This window comes from Canis aureus, chromosome X (genome assembly GCF_053574225.1).
Source record: "Canis aureus isolate CA01 chromosome X, VMU_Caureus_v.1.0, whole genome shotgun sequence".
Lineage (NCBI taxonomy): Eukaryota > Metazoa > Chordata > Mammalia > Carnivora > Canidae > Canis > Canis aureus.
This window is the reverse complement of record NC_135649.1, coordinates 58,097,916-58,121,812: the sequence shown is the minus strand read 5'-3', so window position 1 is coordinate 58,121,812 and position 23,897 is coordinate 58,097,916. Positions and strand designations below refer to the sequence as shown.

The window sequence follows — 23,897 nt, the reverse complement described above, 5'->3', positions numbered from 1 at the left end:
TCAGGCATGTTCTTATTCCATCTCATGTTCTTCTCCTTTACCTTCATCCTGCCAGGCACTTTCCTTAAGTTTAATTTCACCTACAGCTTCTACCTTTTCCTCAGATTGGCTGCTCTCCACAGCATCCACTGGAGGCTGGGCTGTTGCCTTATCAGCAGCATCTTCTGCAGTGGGGTAGTGGCAGCAACAATGAGAGCAGCAGGCACATTGGTTTGTTTAAGCACCTCCGTGGCTGGGGTGTCTTCAGAGGACCACGAGTTGTTAGTGGAAGCTTTAGTGGCACTTTCTGTCTCAGCAGAGCTGGGCTCCTCCTCTGAGGGGACAGAGCCTGGAGGACTGCCTGCTCTTTGGCAGCATCAGGGGAACTCTCCCCCCCTTCTCCTCGGAAGCCAGTTTCCTCAGGCTTGGGGCTGGAGGTAGGGGCTGCATCTGTGGGAGTAGGACATTCTCCCTCCTTCTCCATGCCATCAGGAATAGGGGCTTCATCCTTCTGTTCGCCTCTGAATCAGCAGCTTGGGCATCACCCTTCTTCTCTCCTTTGAGCTTTTTCCTTATTATGTGTCCATGGAAGTTAGCCTGAATTTTGGCCGAGGCCTTATGAGCTTTATCTTCTGGTTTGATGTCATCTTGTTCGATCTTTTGGTTCTCATGATTTTTTTTTTTTTTTACCAGTTTGCTTCTTCTCATACAGCACAACACAGTTGTATCATCCTTTGGCTTCTGCCCACCTTCTCTCCATCAACAGATTTATTTTAGACCTAAAGATCACTGCAGATTGAAAGTGAGGGGATGGAGAAATATTTATTATGCAAATGAACATGAAAATAAAGCCTGAGTAGTGATACTTATATCAGACAAAATAGATTTTATTTTATTTTATTTTTTAATAAAATAATTTTTATTGGTGTTCAATTTACCAACATACAGAATAACACCCAGTGCTCATCCCGTCAAGTATCCCCCTCAGTGCCCATCACCCACTCACCCCCACCCCCAGCCCTCCTCCCCTTCCACCACCCCTAGTTCGTTTCCCAGAGTTAGGAGTCTTTATGTTCTGTCTCCCTTTCTGATATTTCCCACACATTTCTTCTCCCTTCCCTTATATTCCCTTTCACTATTATTTATATTCACCAAATGAATGAGAACATACACTGTTTGTCCTTCTCCGATTGACTTACTTCACTCAGCATAATACCCTCCAGTTCCATCCACGTTGAAACAAATGATGAGTATTTGTTGTTTCTAATGGCTGAGTAATATTCCATTGTATACATAAACCACATCTTCTTTATCCATTCATCTTTCGATGGACACCGAGGCTCCTTCCACAGTTTGGCTATCGTGGCCATTGCTGCTATAAACATCGGGGTGCAGGTGTCCCGGCGTTTCATTGCATCTGAATTTTTGGGGTAAATCCCCAACAGTGCAATTGCTGGGTCGTAGGGAAGGTCTATTTTTAACTCTTTGAGGAACCTCCACACAGTTTTCCAGAGTGGCTGCACCAGTTCACATTCCCACCAACACTGCAAGAGGGTTCCCTTTTCTCTGCATCCTCTCCAACATTTGTGGTTTCCTGCTTTGTTAATTTTCCCCATTCTCACTGGTGTAAGGTGGTATCTCATTGTGGTTTTGATTTGTATTTCCTTGATGGCAAGTGATGCGGAGCATTTTCTCATGTGCATGTTGGCCATGTCTATGTCTTCCTCTGTGAGATTTCTCTTCATGTCTTTTGCCCATTTCATGATTGGATTGTTTGTTTCTTTGGTGTTGAGTTTAAGAAGTTCTTTATAGATCTTGGACACTAGCCCTTTATCTGATATGTCATTTGCAAATATCTTCTCCCATTCTGTGGGTTGTCTTTTAGTTTTGTTGACTGTATACTTTGCTGTGCAAAAGCTTCTTATATCTTGATGAAGTCCCCATAGTTCATTTTTGCTTTTGTTTCTTTTGCCTTCGTGGATGTATCTTGCAAGAAGTTACTGTGGCCAAGTTCAAAAAGGGTGTTGCCTATGTTCTCCTCTAGGATTTTGATGGAATCTTGTCTCCCATTTAGATCTTTCATCCATTTTGAATTTATCTTTGTGTATGGTGGAAGAGAGTGGTCTAGTTTCATTCTTCTGCATGTGGATGTCCAATTTTCCCAGCACCATTTATTGAACAGACTGTCTTTCTTCCAATGGATAGTCTTTGCTCCTTTATCGAATACTAGTTGACCATAAAGTTCAGGGTCCACTTCTGGGTTCTCTATTATGTTCCATTGATCTATGTGTCTGTTTTTGAGCCAATACCACACTGTATTGATGACCACAGCATTGTAGTACAACCTGAAATCTGGCATTGTGATGCCCCCAGATATGGTTTTCTTTTTTAAAACTCCCCTGGCTATTCGGGTCTTTTCTGATTCCACACAAATCTTAAAATAATTTTTTCTAACTCTCTGAAGAAAGTCCATGGTATTTTGATAGGGATTGCATTAAACGTGTAAATTGCCCTGGGTAACATTGACATTTTCACAATATTAATTCTGCCAATCCATGAGCATGGAATATTTTTCCATCTCTTTGTGTCTTCCTCAATTTCTTTCAGAAGTGTTCTATAGTTTTTAGGGTATAGATCCTTTACCTCTTTGGTGAGGTTTATTCCTAGGTATCTTATGCTTTTGGGTGCAATTGTAAATGGGATTGACTCCTTAATTTCTCTTTCCTCAGCCTCATTGTTAGTGTATAGAAATGCCATTGATTCCTGGGCATTGATTTTGTATCCTGCCACGCTACCAAATTGCTGTATGAGTTCTAGCAATCTTGGGGTAGAGGCTTTTGGGTTTTCTACATAGAGTATCATGTCATTGGCGAAGAGGGAGTGTTTGACTTCTTCTTTGCCAATTTGAATGCGTTTAATGTCTTTTTGTTGTCTGATTGCTGAGGCTAGGACTTCCAGTACTTTGTTGAATAGCAGTGGTGAGAGTGGACATCCCTGTCTTATTCCTGATCTTAGGGGAAAGGCTCCCAGTGCTTCCCCATTGAGAATGACATTTGCTGTGGGCTTTTCGTAGATGGCTTTTAAGATGTCAAGAAAAGTTCCCTCTATCCCTACACTCTGAAGCATTTTGATCAGGAATGGAGGCTGTATTTTGTCAAATGCTTTCTCTGGATCTAATGAGAGGATCATATGGTTCTTGGTTTTTCTATTGCTGACATGATGAATCACATTGATTGTTTTACCAGTGTTGAACCAGCCTTGTGTCCTGGGGATAAATCCTACTTGGTCGTGGTGAATAATTTTCTTTTTTTTTTTTTTTTTTTTTTTTTTTTTTTTTTTGCAATTTTCATAGAATATTTTTTTTTTTTTTTTTTTGTTTTTATTTTTTTATTTATTTATTTATTTTTTTTTAATGTGATACTTTTATTTTATTTTATTTTATTTTATTTTTTTTCACTTTTCACATATTTCTTTTCTTTTTTTTTTTTTTTTTTTTTTTTATTGGTGTTCAATTTACTAACATACAGAATAACACCCAGTGCCCGTCACCCATTCACTCCCACCCCCCACCCTCCTCCCCTTCTACCACCCCTAGTTCGTTTCCCAGAGTTAGCAGTCTCTATGTTCTGTCTCCCTTTCTGATATTTCCCACACATTTCTTCTCCCTTCCCTTATTTTCCCTTTCACTATTATTTATATTCCCCAAATGAATGAGAACATATAATGTTTGTCCTTCTACGACTGGCTTACTTCACTCAGCATAATACCCTCCAGTTCCCTCCACATTGAAGCAAATGGTGGGTATTTGTCATTTCTGATAGCTGAGTAATATTCCATTGTATACATAAACCACATCTTCTTTATCCATTCATCTTTCGTTGGACACCGAGGCTCCTTCCACAGTTTGGCTATCGTGGCCATTGCTGCTATAAACATCGGGGTGCAGGTGTCCCGGCATTTCATTGCATTTGTATCTTTGGGGTAAATCCCCGACAGTGCAATTGCTGGGTCGTAGGGCAGGTATATTTTCAGAAACAGTCCTCTCTCCCACAGAGTTACAAAATCTGGATTACAATTCAATGTCAGAAAGCCAATTCAGAAGCACTATCATACAGCTACTGGTGGCTCTAGAAAAAAGCATAAAGGACTCAAGAGACTTCATGACTGCAGAATTTAGAGCTAATCAGGCAGAAATTAAAAATCAATTGAATGAGATGCAATCCAAACTAGAAGTCTTAACGACGAGGGTTAACGAGGTGGAAGAATGAGTGAGTGACATAGAAGACAAGTTGATAGCAAAGAGGGAAACTGAGGAAAAAAGAGACAAACAATTAAAAGACCATGAAGATAGATTAAGGGAAATAAACGACAGCCTGAGGATGAATAATTTTCTTAATGTGCTGTTGGATCCTATTGGCTTGTATCTTGTTGAGAATTTTTGCATCCTAGTTCATCAGGGATATTGGTCTATAATTTTCCTTTTTGGTGGGGTCTTTGTCTGGTTTTGGAATTAAGGTGATGCTGGCCTCATAGAATGAATTTGGAAGTACTCCATCTCTTTCTATCTTTCCAAACAGCTTTAGGAGAATAGGTATGATTTCTTCTTTAAACGTTTGATACAATTCCCCTGGGAAGCCATCTGGCCCTGGACTCTTGTGTCTTGGGAGGTTTTTGATGACTGCTTCAATTTCCTCCCTGGTTATTGGCCTGTTCAGGTTTTCTATTTCTTCCGGTTCCAGTTTTGGTAGTTTGTGGTTTTCCAGAAATGTGTCCATTTCTTCTAGATTGCCTACTTTATTGGCGTATAGCTGTTCATAATATGTTTTTAAAATCGTTTGTATTTCCTTGCTGTTGGTAGTGATCTCTCCTTTCTCATTCATGATTTTATTAATTTGAGTCTTCTCTCTCTTTTTTTTTAATAAGGCTGGCTAATGGTTTATCTATCTTATTAATTCTTTCAAAGAACCAACTCCTGGTTCTGTTGATCTGTTCCACAGTTCTTCTGGTCTCGATTTCGTTGAGTTCTGCTCGAATTTTAATTAACTCTCTTCTTCTGCTGGGCGTGGGGTCAATCTGCTGTTTATTCTCTAGCTCCTTTATGTGTAAGGTTAGCTTTTGTATTTGATTTCTTTCCAGTTTTTGAATGGATGCTTGTATTGCGATGTATTTCCCCCTCAGGACTGCTTTTGCTGCATCCCAAAGATTTTGAATGGTTGTATCTTCATTCTCATTAGTTTCCATGAATCTTTTTAATTCTTCCTTAATTTCCTGGTTGACCCTTTCATCTTTTAGCAGGATGGTCCTTAACCTCCATCTGTTTGAGGTCCTTCCATACTTCTTGTGATTTAGTTCTAATTTCAAGGCATTGTGGTCTGAGAATATGCAGGGGATGATCCCAATCTTTTGGTATTGGTTCAGACTCGATTTGTGACCCAGTATGTGGTCTATTCTGGAGAAAGTTCCATGTGCACTTGAGAAGAATGTGTATTCAGTTGAATTTGGATGTAAAGTTCTGTAGATATCTGTGAAATCCATCTGGTCCAGTGTATCATTTAAAGCTCTCGTTTCGTTGGAGATGTTGTGCTTAGAAGACCTATCGAGGGTAGAAAGAGCTAGATTGAAGTCACCAAGTATAAGTGTATTATTATCTAAGTATGTCTTCACTTTGGTTATTAATTGGTTTAAATATTTGGCAGCTCCCACATTCGGGGCATATATATTGAGGAATGTTAAGTCCTCTTGTTGGATACATCTTTTAAGTATGAGATAGTGTCCCTCTTCATCTCTCACTACAGTCTTCGGGGTAAATTTTAGTTTATCTGATATAAGGATGGCTACTCCTGCTTTCTTTTGAGGACCATTTGTATGGTAAATGTTTCTCCAACCTTTTATTTTCAGGCTGTAGGTGTCCTTCTGTCTAAAATGAGTCTCTTGTAGACAGCAAATAGATGGGTCCTGCTTTTTTATCCAGTCTGAAACCCTGCGCCTTTTGATGGGTTCATTAAGCCCATTCACGTTCAGAGTTACTATTGACAGATATGAGTTTAGTGTCATCATGATATCTATTCAGTCCTTGTTTTTGTGGATTGTTCCACTGAATTTCTTCTTAAAGGGGAATTTTAAGAGTCCCCCTTAAAATTTCTAGCAGAGCTGGTTTGGAGGTCACATATTCTTTCAGTTCCTGTCTGTCTTGGAAGCTCTTTATCTCTCCTTTCATTTTGAATGAGAGCCTTGCTGGATAAAGTATTCTTGGTTGCATGTTTTTCTCATTTAGGACCCTTAATATATCCTGCCAGCCCTTTCTGGCCTGCCAGGTCTCTGTGGAGAGGTCTGCTGTTACTCTAATACTCCTCCCCATAAAATCAGGGATTTCTTGTCTCTTGCTGCTTTAAGGATCTTCTCTTTATCTTTGGAATTTGCAAGCTTCACTATTAAATGTCGAGGTGTTGAATGGTTTTTATTGATTTTAGGGGAGGATCTCTCTATTTCCTGGATCTGTTTGCTTGTTTCCCTTCCCAGATGAGGAAAGTTTTCAGCTATGATTTGTTCAAATACATATTCTGGCCCTCTGTCCCTTTCGGGGCCCTCGGGAACCCCATTTAAATGTAGGTTTTTCTTCTTCAGGCTGTCGTTAATTTCCCTTAATCTAACCTCATGGTCTTTTAATTGTCTGTCTCTTTTTTCCTCAGTTTCCCTCTTTGCCATCAACTTGTCTTCTATGTCACTCATTCGTTCTTCCACCTCATTAACCCTTGTCGTTAGGACTTCTAGTTTGGATTGCATCTCATTCAATTGATTTGTAATTTCTGCCTGATTGGATCTAAGTTCTGCAGTCATGAAGTCTCTTGAGTCCTTTATGCTTTTTTCTAGAGCCACCAGTAGCTGTATGATAGTGCTTCTGAATTGGCTTTCTGACATTGAATTGTAATCCAGATTTTGTAACTCTATGGGAGAGAGGACTGTTTCTGATTCTTTCTTTTGAGGTGAGGTTTTCCTTCTAGTCATTTTGCTCAGTGCAGAATGGCTAAAAACAAGCTTTATTGGGAAAAGGAGAAAAAGAGAAAGAAGGGAAGAAAAGAGAAAAAGAAAAAAGAAAAAAGGAAGAAAAAAAGAAAAAAGAGAAGAAAAATAGAAAGAGAAAGAAAAAGAATGAAAGGGAAAAAAGGGTGGGGGAAGCAAAGTCATCAAAAAAAAAAAAACCACCATGGGGGAGTATCTTCTGATTCTGTATATTTTTGTTTATTTTATTTATGATAGGCACACAGTGAGAGAGAGAGAGAGAGAGACAGAGACACAGGCAGAGGGAGAAACAGGCTCCATGCACTGGGACCCCTACGTGGGACTTGACCCCAGGTCCCCAGGATCGCGCCCTGGGCCAAAGGCAGGCGCCAAACCACTGCGCCTCCCAGGGATTCCTGATTCTGTATATTTTAAGTCCATTGACTTCCCCTGGAACTTGTCCATCTAGCTGGTCTTCTGGGGGAGGGGCCTGTTGTGCTGATTTTCAGGTGTTAGCACTTGGGGTAGGTGCTCTGCCCCCTGCCTGGTGCAGGGCTCAGTGGGGGTTGTTTACCCGGTGAGGCCCCAGAAAGAACAACCACGGTGGCGGTGTCAGCTCTGGAAATCTGGAGCAGCCCCCACAGGAACTCTGGAGCTCTCCGCCTGCAGGGCCTGGAGGCTCCGGGCGGGGCCGCTGCTCTGCTCAGCTCGGGGCAGGAGCGTCCTTGCTGTCCTGGGCCCTCCCAGCCTCTGCCTGTCCGGGGGTAGGTCGGATCCCAGGCTGTGTCCCCGGCGCCCTGTGCTCCGGGGCCTGCGCTGTTGGATTCGGGCTCCCGGCCGGGCAGCCCCCTCTCCGTGGAACCGCCGCCCGAGCTCCTCCGAGCTGCTCCGGGTCCCACGGGGCGCGCGGCAGCCCTTTAGGGAGCTCGGCCGCAGGGTATGGGGCACTCTCCTGGGTGCGCAGGTGTCTGTTAGTGTCCCAGGGAGCCCGAGGGCATCCCCACTCTCCTGCGGTCCTGCTCTAACTCCCTGTGAGCCCCTTTCTGCCCGGGAAGGTTGGTGCAGCTCCTGCTTCTCTGGGACAGGGCTCTCCTGTCCTGGGGACACTCGCCCCGGCCTTAGCCCGGCTCCTCGCGGGGCCCCTCCCCCTTGGATGCCTTTTGTTTCTTTATTTCTTTTTTCCCGCCTTACTATCTTGATAGAAGCGCGAACTCTTCTCACTGTAGTGTTCCAGCTGGTCTCTCTTTAAATCTCAGGCCGAATTCGTAGATTTTCAGGATGAGTTGAAGGTTATCTAGGTAATTTGGTGGAGACAGGTGATTTGGGGACCCTATTCTTCAGCCATCTTGCCCCTCCTCCAACAAAATAGATTTTTAGACCAAAGACTAGCAAGGGATGAAGAAGGGCACTATATCATAATAAAGGGGTCTATACAACAGGAAGATCTAACAATTGTAAATATTTTTGCACCCAACTTTGAAGCACCAACATATGTAAAACAATAATAAAAATAAAGGAATTCATTGTAGATAATATAAGAATAGGGGACTTCAAAAAAAAAAAAAGAATAGGGGACTTCAACACCCCAATTACATCAATGAACAGATCATCTAGGCAGAAAGTCAACAAGGAAAAAATGGTTTTGAATGACACACTGGACCAGATGAACTTAACAGATATATTCAGAACATTTCATCCTAAAGCAGCAGAATACACTTTCTTTTCTTTTCTTTTTTAAAGATTTTATTTATTTATTCATTCATGAGAATACACAGAGAGGAGAGAGAGAGAAGCAGAGACACAGGCAGAGGGAGAAGCAGGCTCCATGCAGGGATCCTGATGTGGGACTGGATCCAGAGTCTCCAGGATCACACCCTTGGCTGCAGGTGGTGCTAAACTGCTGAGCCACCGGGGCTGCCCTACACTTTCTTTTCAGGTGCAGTTGGGACATTATCCAGAATAAATCACATAGTAGGTCAAAAATCAGGCCTCAAAAAGTACAAAACAACTGAGACCATACCATGGATATATTCTGACCACAATGCTATGAAACTTACAGTCATCGCAAGAAAATATTTAGAAAGATCACAAATATATGGAGGTTAAAGAACATGCTACTAAAGAATGAATAGGTCAACCAGTAAATTAAAGAAGAAATAAAAAAATACATGGAAGCAAATGAAAATGAAAACATTATGGTCCAATGACTCTTGGATGCAGCAAAAGCAGTCCTAGGAAGGAAGTATATAGTAATTCAGACCTACCTCAAGAAGCAAGAAATATCTCAAATAAATAAACCAAACCTTATACAAAGAAGGAGCTAGAAAAAGAATAGAAAATGAAGCCTAAAGTGAGCAGAAGTAGGGAAATAATAAAGTTTAGAACAGAAATAAATTATATAGACACTTAAAAACAAAACAAAACCTCCCAAACAGGAGAACAGATCAATGAAACCAGGAGCGGGTTCATTGAAAAAAATTAATAAAATCAATAAAATCCTAGCTAGATTTATCAAAGAGAAAGATTCAAGTTCATAGTGAAAAGTGAGAGAGGAGAAATAACCAACACCACAAAAATACAATTATAAGAGATTATTATGAAAAACAATATGCCAATGAATTGGAAAACCTGGAAAACATGGGTAAATTCCCAGACACACATAAACTACCAAAAGTGAAACAGGAAGAAATAGAAAACTTGATCAGATTAATAGCCAGCAAAGAAATGGAATCAGTCATTAAATCTCCCAATAAACAACACTCCAGGGCCAGATCACTTCACAGGTGAATTCTAGCAAACATGTAAAGAGGAGTTAATATGTACTCTTCTTAAACTCTTCCAAAAAGGAGAAACAGAAAGAAAACTTCAAAATTTATTCTATGAGGCTAGCATTACCCTGATACCAAATCCAGATAAAGACACTACAGAAAAAGAGAACTATAGGCCAATATCCCTGATGACCATGGATGCAAAAATTCTCAATAAAATACAAGCAAAATGAATCCAACAGTACATTAAAAGAATCAGTCACCACATTCAAGTGGGATTTATTCCTGGGCTGCAAGTGGTTCAGTATTCACAAATCAATGTGACACACTACATAAATTAAAGAAAGGATAAGAAACATGATCTTTTCAAGGGATCCCTGGATGGCTCAGCGGTTTAGCACCTGCCTTTGGCCCAGGGCATGATCCCGGAGTCATGGGATCAAGTCCCACGTTGGGATCCCTGCATGGAGCCTGCTTCTCTCTCTGCCTGTATCTCTGGCCTCTCTCTCTATGTCTCTCATGAATAAATAAATAAAATCTTTAAAAAAAGAAACGTGATCTTTTCAATAGATGTAGAAAAAGCATTTGACAAAGTACACCATCCATTCATGATTAAAAACTCTCAACAATGTAGGGTTAAAGTGAACATACCTCAACATCATAAACATGATATGTGAAAAATACACAGCTAATATCATGCTCAATGGGGAAATCAGAGCTTTTCTTCTTCAGACAGTAATAAGACAAGGATATTCACTTTCACCACCATTGTTTAACATAGTACTAGAAGCCCTAGCCACAGCAATCAGAGAACACAAAAAAATGAAAGTTATACAAATTGGCAAAGACAAAGTGAAACTTTCACTATTTGCAGAGGCATGATATTCTATTTAGAAAACCTGAAAGACTCCAACACAAAAATTGCTAGATCTGATACACAGTCAGAGAAAGACAAATATCATATGATTTCACTCATATGTGGAAACAAAACAAACAAGCATATAGAAGAAAAGAGAGAGAGAGGCAAACAAAGAAACAGACTCTTAACTATAGAGAACAAACTAATGGTTACCAGAGGGGAGGTGGATGAGGGGACTGGTTAAATAGGTGATGGGGATTAAGGAGTGCACTTGTTGTGACAAGCAACCCGTTTTGTATGGAAGTGTTGAGTAACCATATTGTATACCTGAAACTAATATTACGCTGTATGTTAACTGGAATTTATTTATTTATTTATTTTTGTTTTTTTATTTTATTTATTTTTTACTTATTTATTTTTAAAGATTTTATCTATTTTTTTTCATGAGAGACATAGAGAGAGAGGCAGAGACACAGGCAGAGAGAGAAGCAGGCTCCATGCAGGGAGCCCGATGTGAGATTCGATCCTGGAACTCCAGGATCACGCCCTGGGCTGAAGGCAGGCGCTCAACCACTGAGCCACCCAGGTGTCCCTCTTGACTGGAATTTAAATAAAAACTTTAGAAAAAACATAAAAGTGTTTCTGAACATAAAAAATTTTAAAAACCAACCACTAAATTTCATTAGATTTGACGCTTCTGGCTAGGAATAATTTAAACATATAATAGCAAAGTGTATTTTTAAAGGAGATTTTTAAATGAATTTTTAAAGGAGATTAAGGCTCTATTATACTAGTTTTAAATGGTTCTTTGTATTTTATTTATATTTGTATTAAGTTTTTCAATATTAATTACATTACAGTTAACATATAGTGTTATATTAGTTTCAGATGTACAATTTAATGATTCAAAACTTCTATACATTACTCAGTGCACATGATAATAACTGGACTCTTAACCGTATCTATTTGTCTATAGATATATACCTCTCATTTTTTATCCATTTCTCTAACAATTGAGATTCAGGCTGCTTCCATAATTTGGCTGCTGTAAAAAAATGCTGCAATATTCAATTCCAGGAGAAACAGAGAACCCCCCTCAAAATCAATAAAAACAGGTCAATACACCAACATATAAGAGTGAAGCTTGCAAAACTTAGAGACAAAGAGAAAATCCTAAAAGCATCTCAGGACAAGAGGTCCATAATCCACAGAGGTAGAAACATAAGGCAGGCAGCACATCTATCCACAGAGACCTGGCAGGCCACAAAGGACAAGCATGATATATTCAGGGTACTAAATGAGAAAATCATGCAGCCAAGAATACTTTATACAACAAGACTGATATTCAGAATAGAAGGAAATATAAAGAGTTTCCAGGACAAACATAAACTAAAAGAATTTGTGATCACTAAACCAGTCCTACAAGAAATATTAAAGGGGATCCTCAAAGAGAAGAGAGAGCCCAAAAGTAACATAGACCAGAAAGGAACAAAGACAATATACAGAAACAGTGACTTTATAGGAAATACAATGGCACTAAATGCATATCTTTCCATAGGTACTCTGAATGTAAATGGGCAAAATGATCCAATAAAAAGACACAAGGAATCAGAATGGATAAAAAACTAAGACTTATCCATATGTTCTTTACAAGAGACTCAAGTTAGACCCAAAGGCACCTCCAGATTGACAGTGAAGAGGTGGAGAACCATTTATCATGCTAACGGGCATCAAAGAAAGCTGGGGTAGTAATCCTTATATCAAACAAACTAGATTTTAAACCAAAGACTAATAAGAAATAAAGAAGGTCACTATATCATAATTAATGGGTCTATCCAACAAGAAGATCTAACAATTGTAAATATTTATTGTTGGCAAAATGAATTCCAATAAAAAATATACAAAAAAAATTTATGCCCCTAACATGGAAGCACCAATTATATGAACCAATGTATAACAAAATTAAAGAAATACATTAATAATAATATAAAAATAATAGGGAACTTTAACACCCTGCCCACTGCAGTGGTCAACTCATCTACACAAAAGATCAACAAGGCAACATGGGCTTTGAATGACACACTGAACCAGATGGATTTCAAAGGTATATACAGAGCATTTCATCCTAAAGTAACAGAATAAACATTCTTCTCAAGTGCACATGGAACATCCTCCAGAATAAATCACATACTGGGTCACAAATCAGGTCTCCACCAGTACCAAAAGATTGGGATTATCCACTGCATATTTTCAGACTTCAATGCTTTGAACCTTGAACTCAATCACAAGAGGAAATTTGAAAGGAACTCAAATACTTGGAGGTTAAAGCTCATCCTACTATAGAATAAATGAACCAATCAGGAAATTAAAGAATAATTTTAAAAATTCATGGAAAAAATGAAAATGAAGACACAACTAACAGTTCAAAACCTTTGTAATGCAGCAAAGGCAATCCTAAGAGGGAAGTATAGAACAATGTCAACTATTCTCAAGAAATAAGAAAGGCCTCAGGATGCCTGGGCACCTCAGCGGTTGAGCATCTGCCTTTGGCTCAGGGCATAATCCCAGGGTCCCAGATCAAGCCCTGCATTGGGATCCTTGTGGGGAGCCTGCTCCTCCCTCTGCCTGTGTTTCTGCCTCTCTCTTGCTCGCTCTCATGAGTAAATAAATAAAATCTTAAAAAAAAAGAAATAAGAAAGGTCTCAAATACACAACCTAACCTTACACCTAAAGCAGCTGGAGAAAAAAGAGCACATAAAGCATAAACCCAGCAGGAGAAGAGAATTAATAAATATTAGAGTGAAATCAATGAAATAGAAACCCAAAGAAAAGTAGAACAGAACAAAGAAACTAGGAACTAGTTCTTTGAAAGAATAAGACTGATAATCTCCTGGGCAGACTTATCAAAAAGAAAAGAGAAAGCACTCAAATTAATAAAATCATGAATGAAAGAGGAGAGATAACAATCAACACTGAAGAAGTACAAACAATTATAAGAACATGTTTTTAGCAGGGCACCTGCGTGGCTCACTCAGTTATGCATCAGCGTTCAGCTCAGGTTATGGTCTTGGGATCTGGGATCAAGCCCCAAATTGAGCTTCTTGCTTAGTGGGGAGCCTGCTTCTCATTCCCTCCCCACTCATGCTTGCACTCTCCCTCTTTCTCTCTCAAATAAATAAATAAAATCCTTCTTTTAAAAAAGAACATATTATGAGCAACAATGTGGAAACAAATTAGGTAATCTAGAAGAAATGGAAGCATTCCTGGAAACATATAAACTACCAAAACTGAAACAGGAAGAAACTGAAAACCTGAACAGATTCATAATCAGCAAGCAAATTGAAGCAGTAATCAGAAAATCCCAGCAAACAAGAATCCATGACTGTATGACTTCTCAGGGGAATTGTACCAAACATTGAAAGAACAATAATACTTACCTTCTGAAGCTGTTTCAAAAAACAGAAATGGAAGGACATCATCCAAACTCTTCTTATGAGGCCAGCATCACCTTAATTCCCAAACCAGACAAAGATCCCACCAAAAAGGAGAATTATAAACCAGTATCCGTGATGAACATAGATGCCAAAACTCTCACCAAGATACTAGCCAATAGGATCCAACAGTACATTAAAAGGATTATTCATCATGAATAATGGAGTTTATTCCTTGTCTACAAGCATGGTTCAACATCTTCAAATCAATCAGTATGATACACTGCATTAATAAAAGAAGGTCAGGAACCATATGATCTTCTCAATAGATACAGGACAAACATTTGGCAAAGTACAGCATCCTTTCTTGATTAAAACTCTTCACATTGTAGCAACAGAGAGAACATACCTCAATATCATAAAACCCATATACAAAAAGCCGACAGCAAATATCATTCTCAATGGGGAAAAACTGAGAACTTTTCCCCTAAGGTCAGAAATACAACAGGGATGTCCCTGTGTGTTCTAAGCCTGTCAGTGCATTTCCAAGTCTCCAGTTCTTCAAGCTGCCAACTGTGATTGCAGAATCTCACCACTGTTGTTCAACATAGTACTAGAAGTCCTAGCCTCAGCAGTCAGACAACACTGAGGGGGGCACTTGATGAGTTGAGCACTGGGTGTTATACTATATGTTGGCAAATCGAACTCCAATAAAAGATATACAAAAAAATAAATTATAAAAGGAAAAAAAAGATTATCAAACAAGAAAAAAAAAGACTTAATCAGAAAAAAAAGAAAAGAAGTAATCTAAATTGGAAAGAAGTCAAACTCTCACTCCTCACAGATAACATGACACACTATGTGAAAAACCTAAAGGGATGCCTGGGTAGCTCAACGGTTGAGTGTCTGCCTTTGGCCCAGGGCATGATCCGGGATCGAGTCCCACATCAGGCTCCTTGCAAGGAGCCCGCTTCTCCCTCGGCCTGTGTCTCTGCCTCTCTCTGTGTGTCTCTCATGAACAAATAAATAAAATCTTTAAAAAAGTGAAAAACCCAAAGATTCCACCCCAAATTAGCTAGAAGTCATACAGGAATTCAGCAATGTGGCAGGATACAAAATCAATGCACAGAACTCAGTCGCATTTCTATACGATAACAATGAGACAGAAGAAATAGAGATTAAAGAATAAATCCCATTTACAATTGCATCAAAATTTGTAAGATAACTAGGAATAAACCTAACCAAAGAGGCAAAGTATCTGTACTCAGAAAATTATACAACACTCATGAAAGTAATTGAGAAAGACACACAAAAAAATGGAGAAATGTTCATACTCATGGATTGGAAGAACAAATGCTGATAAAATGTCAGAGTAATACATATATTCAGTGCAATCCTTATCAAAATACCATCAACATTTTTTTTCACAGAGCTGGGACAAATAATTCTAAAATTTGTATGGAACTAGAAAACATTATGAATAGGCAAAGGAAATTTGAAAAAGAATACCAAAGCTGGCGGCATCACAATCCTGGACTTCAAGCTGTATTACAAAGTGGTAATCATCAAGAGAGCATCGCACTGGCACAAAAAAAGACACATATAGATCAATGGAACAGAATAGAGAACCCAGAAATGGGCCCTCAACTCTATGGTCAACTAATCTTTGATAAAGCAGTAAAGAATATCAATGGAAAAAAGAACAACCTCTTCAACAAATGGTGTTGAGAAAATTGGACAACCACATGCAGAAGAATGAAACTGGACCATTTTCTTACATCATACACAAAAATATACTCAAAATGAATGAAAGACCTAAATGCGAGACCCGAATCCATCAAACACTTAGAGAAAAACACGGGCAACAACCTCTTTGACCTTCTGCAGCTATTTCTTGCTAGAAAGGTCTCCAAAGGCAAGGGAAACAAAGGCAAAATTGAACTATTGGGCCTTCATCAAGATAAAAAGCTTTTGCACAGCAAAGGAAAGCATAGATAAAACCAAAAGATAACCTAAAGAATGAAAGAAAATATTTGCAAATTACTTATCAAATAAAGGGTTAGTATCCAAAGTCTATAAAGAACTTATCAGAGGCGGGGCAAGATGGTGGAAGAGTAGGGTCCCCAAGTCACCTGTCTCCACCAACTTACCTAAATAACTTTCAAATCATCCTGAAAAACTATGAATTTGGCTTGAGATTTATTTTTTTAAAGGATTTCTTTTTTAAAAAAGATTTATTTATTTATTCATGAGAGAGAGAGAGAAAGAGAGAGAGAGAAAGAGAGAGAGAGAGAGAGAGAGAAGCAGGCTCCATGCAGGGAGCCCAACACAGGACTCTATCCCGGGAATACAGGATCACGCCCTGGGCCAAAGGCAGGCGCTAAACCACTGCGCCACCCAGGGATCCCCTGGCCTGAGATTTAAAGAAAGAACAGCTGGAATGCTACAGTGAGAAGAGTTCGGGTTCTATCAAGGTAGGAAGACGGAAAAAAATAAAGAAATAAAAAAGCATCCAAGGAGGAGGGGCCCCGAGAGGAGCCCACTAAGGCCTACCAGGTGAGTGCCCCCAGGACAGGAAGCCCAGTCCCAGAGAAGGAGGAGCTTTTCCAATCTTCCTAGATGGAAAGGCGCTCTCAGGGAGTTAGAGCAGGACCCCAGGAGGGCGGGGATGCCCTCAGGCTCCCAGGGACACTAACAGGGACCTGCGCCCCGGAAAGAGCGCCCCACACACTGCAGGCCAAGCTTCCTAAAGGGCTGGAGCCCGCGGCCAGTGCGTTCCCAGGAGCAGCTCGCGCGACCTATGAGGCAGCTGCTCTGCACACGGAGGGGGCTGTGCGGCCCTGGGAGCATGATTCCAGGGGTGCAGGCCCCAGGGCCAAGGGAAATTGGGGGACACAGTTCAAGATCCGGCACTTCCCCTGGGACAGGAGGAGGCTGAGAGGGCCCAGGATAGTGAGGACACTCCGGCCGCCAGCCAGCCCCGAGCTGTGCAGATCGGCACCCCCCATCCCCAGAGCATTGAGGTTCCCTGCCAACTGGGAGATGCGGTAGTTAAAGCAGAAGCTGATTCCAGAGTTGGAGAGCTCACCGCTTCCACTGTGGTTGTTCCTCCTGGTGTCACCTTGTACCTGGGACTGAGCAGGGGTCTCACAGGATACATAGTTCCCAATGAGCCGTGCACCTGGCAGGGGGCTGGGCAGCTCTGCCAGGTGCACACACCAGAGAATCAGCACAGCAGGCCCCTCCCCCCAGAAGACCATGTGGAAGGACAGGAGAATAGCAAGTTATTGACAAAGCAGCACTTGAAAGTTCCAAGGAAAGTTGAGGGATTTACAGTATATAGAATGAGAGTATACTCCCCCTTATTTTTGGGTTCTGTTTGCTTCCTCCACCCTTTTTTTCCCTCCACTTTCCCCCTTTTTCCAGTAAACCTGTTTATAGCCACTCTGCACAGAGAAAAATGACTGGAAGGAAAATCACACCACAAAAGATTCAGAAACAGTCCTCTCTCCCACAGAGTTACAAAATCTGGATTAAAATTCAATGTCAGAAAGCCAATTCAGAAGCACTATTATAAAGCTACTGGTGGCTCTAGAAAAAAGCATAAAGGACTCAAGAGACTCCATGACTGCAGAATTTAGATCTAATCAGGCAGAAATTAAAAATCAATTGAATGAGATGCAATCCAAACTAGAAGTCCTAACAACGAGGGCTAACGAGGTGGAAGAACGAGTGAGTGACATAGAAGACAAGTTGATGGCAAAGAAGGAAACTGAGGAAAAAAGAGAAAAACAATTAAAAGATCATGATGATAGATTAAGAGTAATAAATGACAGCCTGAGGAAGAAAAACCCATGTTTAATTGGGGTTCCCGAGGGCGCTGAAAGGGCCAGAGGGCCAGAATATGTATTTGAACAAATCATAGCTGAAAACTTTCCTCATCTGGGAAGGGAAACAGGCATTCAGATCCAGGAAATAGAGAGATCCCCCCCTAAAATCAATAAAAACCATTCAACACCTCGACATTTAATAGTGAAGCTTGCAAATTCCAAAGATAAAGAGAAGATCCTTAAAGCAGCAAGAGACAAGAAATCCCTGACCTTTATGGGGAGGAGTATTAGGGTAACAGCAGACCTCACTACAAAGACCTGGCAGGCCAGAAAGGGCTGACAGGATATATTCAGGGTCTTAAATGAGAAGAACATGCAACCAAGAATACTTTATCCAGCAAGGCTGTCATTCAGAATGGAAGGAGAGATAAAGGACTTCCAAGACAGGCAGGAACTGAAAGAATATGTGACCTCCAAACCAGCTCTGCAAGAAATTTTAAGGGGGACTCTTAAAATTCCCCTTTAAGAAGAAGTCCAATGGAACAATCCACAAAAACAGGGACCAAATAGATATCATGATGACACTAAACTCATATCTTTCAATAGTAACTCTGAACATGAATGGGCTTAATGACCCCATCAAAAGGCGCAGGGTGTCAGACTGGATAAAAAAGCAGGACCCATCTATTTGCTGTCTACAAGAGACTCATTTTAGACAGAAGGACACCTACAGCCTGAAAATAAAAGGTTGGAGAGCCATTTACCATACAAATGGTCCTCAAAAGAAAGCAGGGGTAGCCATCCTTATATCAGATAATCTAAAATTTACCCCTAAGACTGTAGTGAGAGATGAAGAGGGACACTATATCATACTTAAAGGATCTATGCAACAAGAGGACTTAACAATCCTCAATATATATGCCCCGAATGTGGGAGCTGCCAGATATATCAATCAATTAATAACCAAAATTAAGGCACACTTAGATAATAATACACTTATACTTGGTGACTTCAATCTAGCGCTTTCTACACTCGATAGGTCTTCTAAACACAACATCTCCAACGAAATGAGAGCTTTAAATGATACACTGGACCAGATGGATTTCACAGATATCTACAGAACTTTACATCCAAACTCAACTGAATACACATTCTTCTCAAGTGCACATGGAACTTTCTCCAGAATAGACCACATACTGGGTCACAAATCAGGTCTGAACCAGTATCAAAAGATTGGGATCATCCTCTTCATATTCTCAGACCATAATGCCTTGAAATTAGAACTAAATCACAACAAGAAGTTTGGAAGGACTTCAAACAAGTGGAGGTTAAGGACCATCCTGCGAAAAGATGAAATCGTCAACCAGGAAATTAGAGAAGAAATAAAAAAATTCATGGAAAGTAATGCGAATGAAGATACAACAACTCAAAATCTGTGGGATACATCAAAAGCAGTCCTGAGGGGGCTAATACATCACAATACAAGCATACATCCAAAAACTGGATAGATCTCAAATACAAAAGCTAACCTTGCACCTAAAGGAGCTAGAGAAAAAACAGCAATTAGATCCTACACCCAGCAGAAGAGGAGAGTTAATAAAGAGTCGAGCAGAACTCAATGAAATCGAGACCAGAACTTTGGAACAGATCAACAAAACCAGGAGTTGGTTCTTTGAACAAATTAATAAGATAGAAAAGCCATTAGCCAGTCTTATTAAAAAGAAGAGAGAAAAGACTCAAATTAATAAAACCATGAATGAGAAAGGAGAGATCACTACCAAAACCAAGGAAATACAAACGATTTTAAAAAACATATTATGAACAGATATACGCCAATAAGTTAGGCAATGGACGCATTTCTGGAAAGCCACAAACTACCAAAACTGGAACAGGAAGAAATAAAAAACCTGAACAGGCCAATAACCAGGGAGAAAATTGAAGCAGTCATCATAAATCTCCTAAGACACGAAAGTCCAGGGCCAGATGGCTTTCCTGGGGAATTCTATCAAATGTTTAAGGAACAAACCATACCTATTCTACTAAAGCTGTTTGGGAAGATAGAAAGAGATGGACTACTTCCAAATTCGTTCTATGAGGCCAGCATCACCTTAATTACAAAACCAGACAAAGACCCCACCTAAAAGGAGAATTACAGACCAATATCCCCAATGAACATGGATGCAAAAATTCTAAACAAGATTCTAGCTAATAGGATCCAAAAGTACATTAAGAAAATTATTTGCCATGACCAAGTAGAATTTATTCCTGGGACACAAGGCTGGTTCACACTCATAAAAAAAATCAATGTGATTCATCATATCAGAGAAAAACCAAGAACCATGTGATCCTCTTAATAGATACAGAGAAACCATTTGACAAAATACAGCATCCATTCCTGATCAAAACTCCTCAGAATGTTGGGATAGAGGGAGCATTCCTCAACTTCTTAAAAGCCATCTACGAAAAGCCCACAGCAAATGTCATTCTCAATGGGGAAGCACTGGGAGCCTTTCCCCTAAGATCAGGAACAAAACAGGGATGTCCACTCTCACCACTGCTATTCAACATAGTACTGGAAGTCCTAGCCTCAGCAATCAAACAACAAAAAGACATTAAACGCATTCAAATTGGCAAAGAAGAAGTCAAACTCTCCCCCTTCGCCAATGACATGATACTCTACCTAGAAAACCCAAAAGCCTCCACCCCAAGATTGCTAGAACTCATACAGCAATTTGGCAGTGTGGCAGGACACAAAATCAATGCTCAAAAGTCAGTGGCATTTCTATACATTCACAATGAGACTGAAGAAAGAGAAATTAAGGAGTCAATCCCATTTACAATAGCACCCAAAAGCATAAGATACCTAGGAATAAACCTAACCAAAGAGGTAAAGGATCTATACCCTAAAAACTATAGAAGACTTCTGAAAGAAATTGAGGAAGACACAAAGAGATGGAAAAACATTCCATGTTTATGGATTGGAAGAATTAATATTGTGAAAATGTCAATGTTACCCAGGGCAATTTACATGTTTAATGCAATCCCTATCAAAATAGCATGGACTTTCTTCAGAGAGTTAGAAAAAATTATTTTAAGATTTGTGTGGAACCAGAAAAGACTCGGAATAGCCAGGGGAATTTTAAAAAAAGAAAACCATATCTGGGGGCATCACAATGCCAGATTTCAGGTTGTACTGCAAAGCTGTCGTCATCAAGACAGTGTGGTACCGGCACAAAAACAGACTCCTAGATCAATGGAATAGAATAGAGAATCCAGAAGTCGACCCTCATCTTTATAGTCATCTACTATTCGATAAAGGAGGAAAGACTATCCACTGGAAGAAAGACAGTCTCTTCAATAAATGGTGCTGAGAAAATTGGACATCCACATGCAGAAGAATGAAACTAGACCACTCTCTTGCACCATACACAAAGTTGAACTCAAAATGGATGAAAGATCTAAATGTGAGACAAGATTTCATCAAAATCCTAGAAGAGAACACAGGCAACACCCTTTTTGAACTTGGCCACAGCAACTTCTTGCAAGATATATCCGCGAAGGCAAAAGGAACAAAAGCAAAAATGAACTATTGGGACTTCATCAAGATAAGAAGCTTTTGCACAGCAAAGGATACAGTCAACAAAACTAAAAAACAACCTACGGAATGGGAGAAGATATTTGCAAATGACGTATCGAATAAAGGGCTAGTGTCCAAGATCTATAAAGAACTTCTGAAACTTAACAGCAAAGAAACAAACAATCCAATCATGAAATGGGCAAAAGACAAGAACAGAAATCTCACAGAGGAATACATAGACATGGCCAACAAGCACATGAGAAAATGCTCTGCATCACTTGCTATCAGGGAAATACAAATCAAAACCACAATGAGATACCACCTCACACCCGTGAGAATGGGGAAAACTAACAAGGCAGGAAACAACAAATGTTGGAGAGGATGGGGAGAAAGGGGAACCCTCTTACACTGTTGGTGGGAATGTGAACTGGTGCAGACCCTCTGGAAAACTGTGTGGAGGTTCTTCAAAGAGTTAAAAATAGTTAAAAATAGCCCTACCCTATGACCCAGCAATTGCACTCCTGGGGATCTATCCCAATGATACAGATGCAGTGAAATGCCGGGACACCTGCACCCCGATGTTTCTAGCAGCAATGTCCACAATAGCCAAACTGTGGAAGGAGCCTTGGGGTCCATCGAAAGATGAATGGATAAAGAAGATGTGGTATGTATACAATGGAATATTACTCAGCCATTAGAAATGACAAATACCCACCATTTGCTTCTACTTGGATGGACCTGGAGGGTAGTATGCTGAGTGAAATAAGTCAATCGGAGAAGGACAAACATTATATGGTCTCATTCATTTGGGGGAATATAAATAATAGTGAAACGGAATAGAGGGGAAGGGAGAAGAAATGGTTAGGAAATATCAGAATGGGAGACAAAACATGGAAGACTCCTAACTCTGGGAAATGAACTAGGGGTGGTGGAAGGGAAAGAGAGTGGGGTTTGGGGATCACTGGGTGGCGCTCATTGAGGTGGGCACTTGAGGGGATGAGCACTGGGTATTATTCTGTATGTTGGCAAATTGAACACCAGTAAAAAAGACAAAAAAAAAAAAAAAAGGAGCACCTGCATCTCAATGTTATAGAAGAAATATCCACAATAGCCAAACTTTGGAAAGAGCCCAGATGTCCATAGACAGATGAATGTTTAAAGAAGATATGGTATGTATATATATGTATAGTGTATATATTTACATATATATACGTACCATATACACATAATGGAATACAACTCAGTCATCAAAAATTTTTTTTTGCCATTTGCAAGGACATAGATGAAAGTAGAGGATATTAGGGATCTCTGGGTGGCTCAGCGGTTTGGCGTCTGCCTTTTTCCCAGGGCGCGATTCTGGAGTCCCAGAATCGAGTCCCACGTCAGGCTCCCGGCATGGAGCCTGCTTCTCCCTCCTCCTGTGTCTCTGCCTCTCTCTCTCTCTCTCTCTGTCTATCATAAATAAATAAATAAATAAATAAATAAATAAATAAATAAATAAATCTTTAAGAAAAAAGAAAGTAGAGGATATTATGGTAAGTGAAATAAGTCAATATGAGAAAGACAATTATCATATGATCTCACTCATATGTGAAATTTAAGAAAGAAAACCAAAGATCATATGTCAAGGAAGGGAAAAATGAAACAAGAGCAAATCAGAGAGGGAGACAAATCATAAGAGACTCTTAATCATAGGAAACAAACTGAGGGTTGCTGGAGGGGCAGGGGTGGGGGGATTCTGTAACTGGATGATGGACACTAAGGAGAGCATGTGAATTAATCAGCACTGGGTATTATATAAGACTGATGAATCACTGAATTCTACCCTTAGAATAGTAATAATACACTATAGGTTAATTAATTGAATTTAAATAAAGATATAATAATCCTGCTGTAAAATAATGGTGTATGTATCCCTTTGAATTAGTGTTTTATACTTTTTATTAGTGTTCTGTAGTGTGATTATTGGATGTTAGAGTAGTGATATTTTTACCTTTCGAGGATATTCCATACTGTCCTCCACGGTGGCCACACCAGGTTGCATTCCCACCAACAGTACACAAGTGTTCCTTTTTCTCCACATCCTCACAAAAGCTTGTTGTTTCTTGTGTTTTTTATTTTAGCCATTCTGGAAGGTGTAAGGTGATATTTCATCATAGTTTAGATTTTCATTTTCCTGATGATGAGTGATGTTGAGCATCTTTTCATGTGTCTGCTATTTACATGCCTTCTTCAGGGAAATGTCTGTTCATGTCTTCTGTTAAAGGATAATTTTAAAGATTGTATTGTGTGTTAATACATACTTTTTCACTTTTTCATTTTTTATTGAAGTTAGCTGACACACAAGTTTACATTAGTTTCAGGTGTACAGTATAGTGATTCAACTTCTCTATACACTATTCTGTGCTTACTACAAAAGTAGCTACCATCTGTCACCATACAATGCTCTTACAG

The 23,897-nt window shown here is 39.8% G+C and overlaps 1 pseudogene; it reads right to left on the bottom strand.

The window, feature by feature from the left end:
- Positions 1-23,487, bottom strand: LOC144308872 (neuromodulin pseudogene; annotated as a pseudogene).
- Positions 23,488-23,897: the final 410 nt, after the last annotated feature.